Here is an 8,142-nt window from a genome sequence, read left to right on the forward strand (position 1 = left end):
GCTTGTGTCTGCCTCTTACTCTTTCTAGAATGTTCTTTGGCTCTTGAGATCTTATAGGAGCCACCTTCCTTGTCTGAACTCTCCCTGGGGCTGCTGGTCTTGTTGAAGCACTGACTCTTGGGCCTAGCTTGGAGTGGGTGGACGTGCAGTGTGAACTGGCTGTGGCCTTCTTCCACTGAAAGGAGAACTTTGCCCAGACCACCAAATGTGTGGTAATAATATCATCTGCCACAAATGCACACAGACAGATGGAGGAAGAGACATCTGAAAAAGCTGTGTACTGTCAGAGTGCCATTAGGACAAAGATTTGCATGGCTGAAAAATGACAGCTTGGAAAGTGTCTGTGTGGCCAAAATGTCAGATCCTATAAGTTTCAGCATTGTCTTGACAGGATAGCAATAGATGCTTTTTTCTCCATCTTTTGCTGACAAGTTTTTTCCCTCTGTCATTTTGATTGGTCAATTTGTACATTATCCAGTGAAGTTTCTCTCTCTCTCTCTCTCTCTCTCTCTCTCTCTCTCTCTCCCCCCCCTTCCTTCCTTCTTTCCTTCCTTCTTTCCTTCCTTCTCTCTCTCTTTCTTTCTTTTTATTTATTTTTTGACAAGATCTCACTCTATTACCCAGGCTAGAGTGCAGTGGTGCGATCATGGCTCACTGCAGCCTCGACCTCCCAGGCTCAACGATCCTCCCATCTCAGCCTCCCAAGTAACTGGGACTACACGTGCATGCCACCATGCCTAGCTAACTTTTTGTACTTGAGACAGGGCTTTGCCATGTTGCCCAGGCTGGTCTCAAACTCCTGGGCTCCACCCACCTGGCTGCCTGGGTGTCCCAAAGTGCTGAGATTACAGGTATGAACCACTGTAACCAGCCTCACTGAAGTTTCTTTCTTGAGAATTTCCCTGTGCAGAAAAGGTGCCTATTGATTATGAACACATTCCCTTAAAATGGGAGTTCTTGTACAATTTCATTCTTTCTTGTTTTATTTTGAAGAGATAATGCTCCCAGAGAAGAACTTATCCCCAGGGATGTAGCAGGGATTGAAACCTAGCAGAAGTTTGGCATCCAAGCATGCCAGGGGACACCTCTGCCCTCAAGAACAAGATGCATGGCATTACCTCAGACCGCCTTCTTCCCATCTCTGTCTTTACTAACTCTCCTTGTTTCCTTCTTTAATAGACTCCAAAAACTAGCTTCTCTGGCACATTCATCCTACCACTAACATTCAGCCACCAAATAAACAAACAAATAAAAATTCAACTCAACAAAAACAACATATATGAAGAACTCTGAGCTCCTTAGAGATACGGCTTCATTTTGTTTAAAAACATTATTTTGACTAAATGTTGCCCTCTCTCTGGCTCTCAAAACTTTCCTCAGCTCTCCTTGGTTAATATAACACATGAGTCTGATGCTGATTATGAATTTAATTTTGTGTAAAAATCTCAACATATATTTTTCATTTTCTAATGCACGTCATCCTTGTATTTAGAAAGGCTGGAGGTATCTGTTATTAACCAAATGCCTGATCTAAGGAAGACCACAGAATCACAGAATTGTTTTCTGAGTCTCTGATTTCCAGATCTTCTGATTTCCAAGACAGAAGAACAGCAAGTGTTATCGTAGAGACATTGTCCTGCTTATTCCAATAAATCCCTACAAATTGGTCAATGTTTAGGGTCCTCCCTGTCCATAATCAAGGTGACTAAATGACATGACTCAGGGGCTCCACACAAGCCCATTTATTCAAATTAAAACTCCTACTTGTTCTCATTTCTCCTAGACAGCATTTCACATTCCACTATTAAATTCACTTCTTAGAGAAAAGAAATTATTTACAAAGGTAGTTTGTTAAACATCATGTGTATTTCCTAAAATGATAAAGAGATATTGGGATATCATGGAAAACCTCTGGAATAAATCCCAACTGAACCCAAATCCTAGCTCTTCCTTGTGCAAACTGTGTGATCATCAGCAAGTACTCAACCTCTAGGAGTTATTGAGAGGACCCCAGGAGGCAGCACAGGTGACAGCCAGGGATGCAGTTGCGCTGTGCCTGGCACCATGCATTGTCATTACTGTTGCCACCCCACCTGCTGCCAGTGGCATGAGGGCAGTGGGTATCTGGAACCTAAAGAAGAGAGGGCCAGAAGCAAAAGTAAACCATGGGCTTTCCTCCTCCCCTGCTTGTCCTGCTGCCCAGTGTCTCCTCTGTGGCAGACCTGGCCTGTTTACCCAGTAGCCTCCACCAAGTCCCTCCTTTCATCTCAGGGGTCAGCTCAAGACTGGCTTAGTGCAGGCTGTCATCCTTCACCTGGACAGTGGGCACAGCCTCCTCAATGCCTCCCTATCTCCACTCTGGCTGTTCTCAATTCATTCTTCACACAGTGGCCAGAGGGACCTTTCCAAAATGCATGTCTGACCACATTACTCTTCCACTTAAAACTCATTATCATCTCAGAATCAAGTTCATCTCCAGGCTTTTCATAGTATCGATCTTGTTATCCAGTGTATTCTCTCCCCCCAATCCCCTCGGTAAAGAATATTCAGTCTCATGAAGCTTATTTCAAGGCCCAGAACACAGCAAGCTCTCTCTCGCCCATTTCTTCTGAGCTCCAGCTCATTTCCTGGCTATTGCTTACCCAATCTCAGGTTTCTTTCTAAACATCGTTTCCTTCAGAAGACGCCTTCTCTGACGCCTCCACGTCTTGGCTGTTCGCCGACCCTTGGGCTTCCCATCCAGCATTTACCCCAGGGGCAGCAGTTGTCTCCTGTCTATCCCTGCCCACCAGACTGTTTGCCCATGGAAGGCAAGCAAGTGTCTACTGCTGTACCCCAGGCCTCAGTACAGCATGAGGCACATGCATGTGCTCAGATCAATAAATGAGCTAATGAAGCTGTTATCCAACGCCCTCATTTTATGCCTTACAATTAATATCTTCTGGGGGCAGGGAGGAAAGAACTCACATGGCCTTTTACAATGAAATGATGTTAATGTGTTTTTCCTTGAAATTTTCCTTTTCCTGAAATTCAAATCTAAAGTCTGGGAACAGGAATATAGATAGGGTCAATGGTCAATGGCATGGCATGGGAGCAGAAGGCAGCCACAGAGGGTACCCAAAAGGTGCTCTGTTCTAAACACTGTAGGAAGCAGCACCCTTTATATCTTGGAGGGTAGCAAACTGTCTGTCTGACTCTGTGCCAACAAGTTCCCGATAGGGATTTGTGCCTCTTACAACTAACAAAGGGAGTCAGCTTCATGTCTCTCAGTGAATTTACAAGAGAACAGAGTTATTTTTAAGTTAAGACTCAAAATAAAAAGAAACCAACTTACTTAAAAGAATCTGGGATACAATGTTATTCAGGTGATGATTACCCTAAAAGCCTTGACTTGACCACTACACAATCTATGCACGTAATAAAATTGCATGTGTAATCCATAAATTTATACAAATTTAAAATACTTTAAAAATAATAATTTGACAAAAGAGAAAAAAGAATCTAGGATGCCTTCAAATACTCTTTAGATGATTGTTTTTCTGTACTAGAGGTACAAACAAGGTAAGATGCTGTTTCTACAGCCTCATGGGAGGACACTTATATGGGAAATTATCTTTTTTATAATAAGAAAATTCTTGTTTATGTAATGTACAATATAGGTAATAATGGTGGACTAAATTATTTTAAATTATCCCAGCTTAATATTTAAACTTCCAGAGTAAACTGGCTCCCTTCCCCTCTGTTCCTCTCTCCTTTTCCATCTCTTTCCCTCCTCTTCCATCTCTTTCCCTCCTCTCCTCTCTCCTCTACTCCCTTCCTTTCTCTCCTTCCTTCTTGTTCTTCCTATAGTCAGCTTCCTGTACTTTTTTGAAACCTCTCCCTTAAGGATTTCACACTAAAGTGGCAAAAAAACTCTGCCTCTGGTCCCAGCTCTTCCTAAGGACCCTTCCAACTTTGGAATTTCTTGACTCCAACTCACTGCTTAGACCCTTATCCTGGGCCTCTTAAATAATAACTAGATTTCTTTGTCAAAAGACTCTGACTATACTGCCACAAAGTCATCAATCCATTGGAAGAGGTTTTCCTTTAAATTCTGTCAAGATTATATTTTCTCCATGGGTCAATTAATATAAAGAGGTTAATAAAGTTCCACAGAGATAAACATTAGCTGTAACTAAAGTCTGCATTCACTGGTGAATCAATTTATTTACACAATGCCTTATTCTCAATGGAGTTTATGTGCTAGGTTCTATGCAAGCACTCCAATGTCCGAGTCTTAGTCCAATAGAACATACTGTACATAAGTAACTGCAGTACAAAGGAGGCAGTGGCCAATACCCTGATAAATAAAGAAAGACAGTGCTAGGGGTTTCTGACATGGATTTCAAAAAACTCTCTAGCAAAGCTAAGCACCTACAGCAAAATACTTGCCTTTCTTTGTATTATCCAGTTTGGCTGCCGCATTAGCCAGAGTTCATTAGGTAATTGCACAATCCCTTGTGAGGCTTTTATCTTAAAGCCTTACCCTTGGGGAACTAGAGTGCCTCAGATATCTGGTGCATAGAGCAAAACTATAGAAAAGTAGAAAGGATCCTTGATTCTGGAGTACACAGGAAATCCTCATGATGCCCAAAGTAACCATCATGTATTCATGTACACAGCAATGAGTACACTGAAGAAATATATCATCTTTCCTCCAAAACGGAGGCTGCTCATGTGATCCCAGGTGGATGGGAGGCAGAGTGATATAATGAATGAAACCATGTGCTTTTGGGTTAAAAGGGTCCTGGGTTTAAGTTTCAACTCTGCCTTTTAGCCTCTTATTACTGCAGCCCTCTGAGCTTCAAACTCTCCTCTAGAGGCCAAAGGAGCACTGGAGTGAGTACTGATGAAAAAAAAATGGATGTGAAGTAATTAACTTGGTGCCCAACACACGCAAAGAATTCAGTCAGTACTAGCTGACAATCACAATAAAATTTGTGACAATAATGTACAAAACTCAGAGAATTAAATAGCAGCCTTCTTTACGGCCAAGTGAAAGAAGATGGGGCCATTTCATCCGGAGAAGAGCCAACCAGAAAGACTTGAACAATTCTATTTACTTTCCTTTATTTTTGTCACACAAGTAGTACATGTTCATGGTAAAAAAAAAAAAATTTACAATGTAATACAAGCTGAAATAAACTTAAATTATGAACTTTACCACCAACCAGACATATCTAAAACTTCACATATATGCTTTTTTTCATCTTTCTTGAAATATATACAAATATTTTTAAACAAAAATGACCACATTTATAATGCTGTTTTATATCTTGCTTTTTTCTTATTTCCATGCCATGATCACCTTTCTTTGCCAAATAACAACATCAATGTCATCATCTAACTGGTTACAGAATAACCAATTATATAAACATTATGAAATATGTTTAACCAATTTCCCACAATAGCTATTATTTAAGTTGTAAGAATGGACCATGTGCCCTGGGCTAAACCAGATTGGACCAGTTCTGGTTCCACCTGGAAAAGATCCTATGTTCTCTCGGTCTCATCTTTACCATCTTTAAAATAAGAATTACTCCAGTTCTTAAGGCTAGTATGTGGATCAAATGAACTGATGCATGTAAACGTGTTTTGTAAAGTACTATGTGAATGTTTACATTCATTAATGAAGGTACTAAACAGGTGTTCTCCACTGAGTCAAAACAAGAAGAAATTTGATTAACATGCTGTTAGTCTCGTTGGGATGATTCCTGGCCTGCAGCAGGCTAGGAGTGCAACAGCAAATGCTTCAATGTGGTTTAGGGGCTCTGGCTCTGTTTACAGTTCCCGATGGGAGAAACCAGAATGCAGCCCTGGCATAAACTCTGTCCACTTTCCTCCTGAGGACATAAGGTCCAGAGAAGATAAGTGCCATGTCTATGGGGCTCCTGAAAGCCAGAGTGAGCCACCTTCTACCTCCAAATCCAATGCCATCAATCTTCACTGTGCCCACAGTGTGTTAGTGACTGGCCAGCTATTAAATGCCCACCTTGTGTTTAATCTTGAAGATTGCAAAAGAAAGGAAGCCCGGCTGCCTTGGCAGATTCTAGCAGATATGGGCGTGATTCAGGTACATTCAGAACATACTACAGCCTCAACTTCTCTAACTTTTAACCATCGAAGCACTGGAAACAAATCCACCTCTTTAAAACATTAGTAAATCGAAACACAAGGAGATTCTCATCTCAAGAGTTTATGTGGCTGAGGTAGATGATAGAAATTTCTAGAAGTCTTATGTTTCCCCGCAAATTATTCTATAATTTGCATTATTTAAGTAGTGTTGAAAGGGAGATTTGGTTGGCTTGCCTGAAATTATATCTCCCTTTCTCCTAATACATATTATTCTCAGGTATATGTCGGAGACAGAAAAATATTTTGAATGACGTAGGTCATCTGTTTTTATGCCCACCACCTATTAGAACCACCTGAGAAGTTTCTGGAAAACAAGACAAAATACTGCAGATGACTTGCTGATCTCTAAAAGTTAAGTTTCAATTATTCTAGGGGTAATTTTCTAATCTCCTCAGAGTCAGGTGATTCTGGCTTGATGTGCAGCCAGAGTTGAGAAACACTGGTTAGGGTCCCAGTGGGGTAAGGAACAGATTATATGCTCATGATCTCACATACTCTTTCACTCTCATTGTGCCTCTGAGCAAAACCATTGAAATATATGTGCTCAGATTCAACTACTTCTACCCCTAAAACAAGACCCTGTATGAAAAAAATATCTTATATAATAAAAGGACCCAAACTATGAAAAATAGGATAACTGCTATACAGCCAAAAATGGAGGAAGTATAGTAAAGTTCCTCAATGCAATATTATGCAGCAGCTTTAATTTATGATTACAAAGAATTCAGAGCAACATGGAAAAACCGTAGACTGAAATGCAGGAAATGAATATAAATGTGTCCATAGTGCAGGGACGCAACTATGAAAACTAAAGTTATATGTGCATATACGCATTCACCAACACACACACACACACACACACATACACACACGGAAAACCCCCAAAATATCAACAGAGGCTATCTTGGTGGAGAATTTGGCTTCCTTTAACATTTTTGTCCTTTCACAGTATTTTTAAAACTACCATGTACATGATAGGAAAATAACATTTATAGTAGAACAAAACAAACTTACTTTTCAAAAACTACTCCTCTACTACATGATCATCAAGTCATGATTCTCAACAATGAATTAACAAAACAAGATTAAAATGCCCACCTGAAGGTCTCTGTCTTTCAGCTGCCCTGGCTTCTGCTGCCTCTATCTCTTCTGCCTTTCTCCTCCAAATAATTCAGATTGCTCATTTGAAAGAAAAGGGAAACAGCAAATTATATTTATGAACAGTGCCAACCAATAGCAAGAAAGTCAGGAAGGTCAAGCAAGAAAGTCAAGAAAGTAGGTCATCTGTGCTTTTTAGAAGCCAGTGTAGATGTCAGTGCAAGATCTCTTCTCAAGAAGGGGGAAGATTTCCAGTTAAGGGCTACGTCTAAAAAGAAGAAATCTAAAATTGCCCTGCCCCTCTAATGACTGGTTTTTGTCATTATCTTTCTCAAGAGATCAAGCGGATATGATGGGTTAGAGTCAGGGATTTTAAGTGGCTTTTAGTTCTCCTGAAAGGTTTCTGTTTCCATGGCAACAGAAATAGCAACACTGCCTTACACACACAGCACTTTAGACTTGTTTAAAGCACTTCCCTCACTCACTTATATTTTCAACTCACTTGCACTCAGGCAGAGACCTTATCCACTCTGCTGAAAATGTTCTGTCAGAAGTAACCAATAACCTCCTCGTTGCTCACATAAAAAATCCTTTCTCAGTCCTCACCTTCCTTCCCGTCTTGTTTGCATAGTTGACCACTGCCACTTTCCCGAAACTTCTTCCTTGTTTCTCTGACTTTACTGGTTCTTTTTCTCCCCCTCAGATTGCTCTTCTTTGCCTGTCTTTCTGATGCCTCTTCTTCCATCCCTTTTCTACATGTGAGCTTTCCCCAGAGGTCTGTGTTCTGACTTCTTCCCCGCTTCTCTTGCTTTTATCTATCTGATGCACAATCATGGCCAGATTTAATGTGACCCAGATGGACCTTTTCTC

At 40.7% G+C, this 8,142-nt stretch overlaps 1 protein-coding gene across 4 annotated transcripts in view; it reads right to left on the reverse strand.

Annotated features, from left to right (window-relative positions):
* CYSLTR2 (cysteinyl leukotriene receptor 2) overlaps window positions 1-7,591 on the reverse strand; it is a 47,826-nt gene extending 40,235 nt beyond the window's left edge. For 3 of the 4 annotated variants that reach the window (XM_033176891.1, XM_033176889.1, XM_033176888.1), the window contains exon 1: window positions 7,273-7,586. The gene's annotated coding sequence lies outside the window, so the exon portion shown is untranslated. Of the gene's footprint in view, window positions 1-7,272 lie in introns of all 4 variants that reach the window. The other variant, XM_033176890.1, reaches the window with a different exon arrangement.
* Between the last annotated feature and the right edge of the window lie 551 nt (window positions 7,592-8,142).

This window comes from Trachypithecus francoisi, unplaced genomic scaffold, assembly GCF_009764315.1.
Source record: "Trachypithecus francoisi isolate TF-2019V2 unplaced genomic scaffold, Tfra_2.0 Lachesis_group18, whole genome shotgun sequence".
NCBI classification, from domain to species: domain Eukaryota; kingdom Metazoa; phylum Chordata; class Mammalia; order Primates; family Cercopithecidae; genus Trachypithecus; species Trachypithecus francoisi.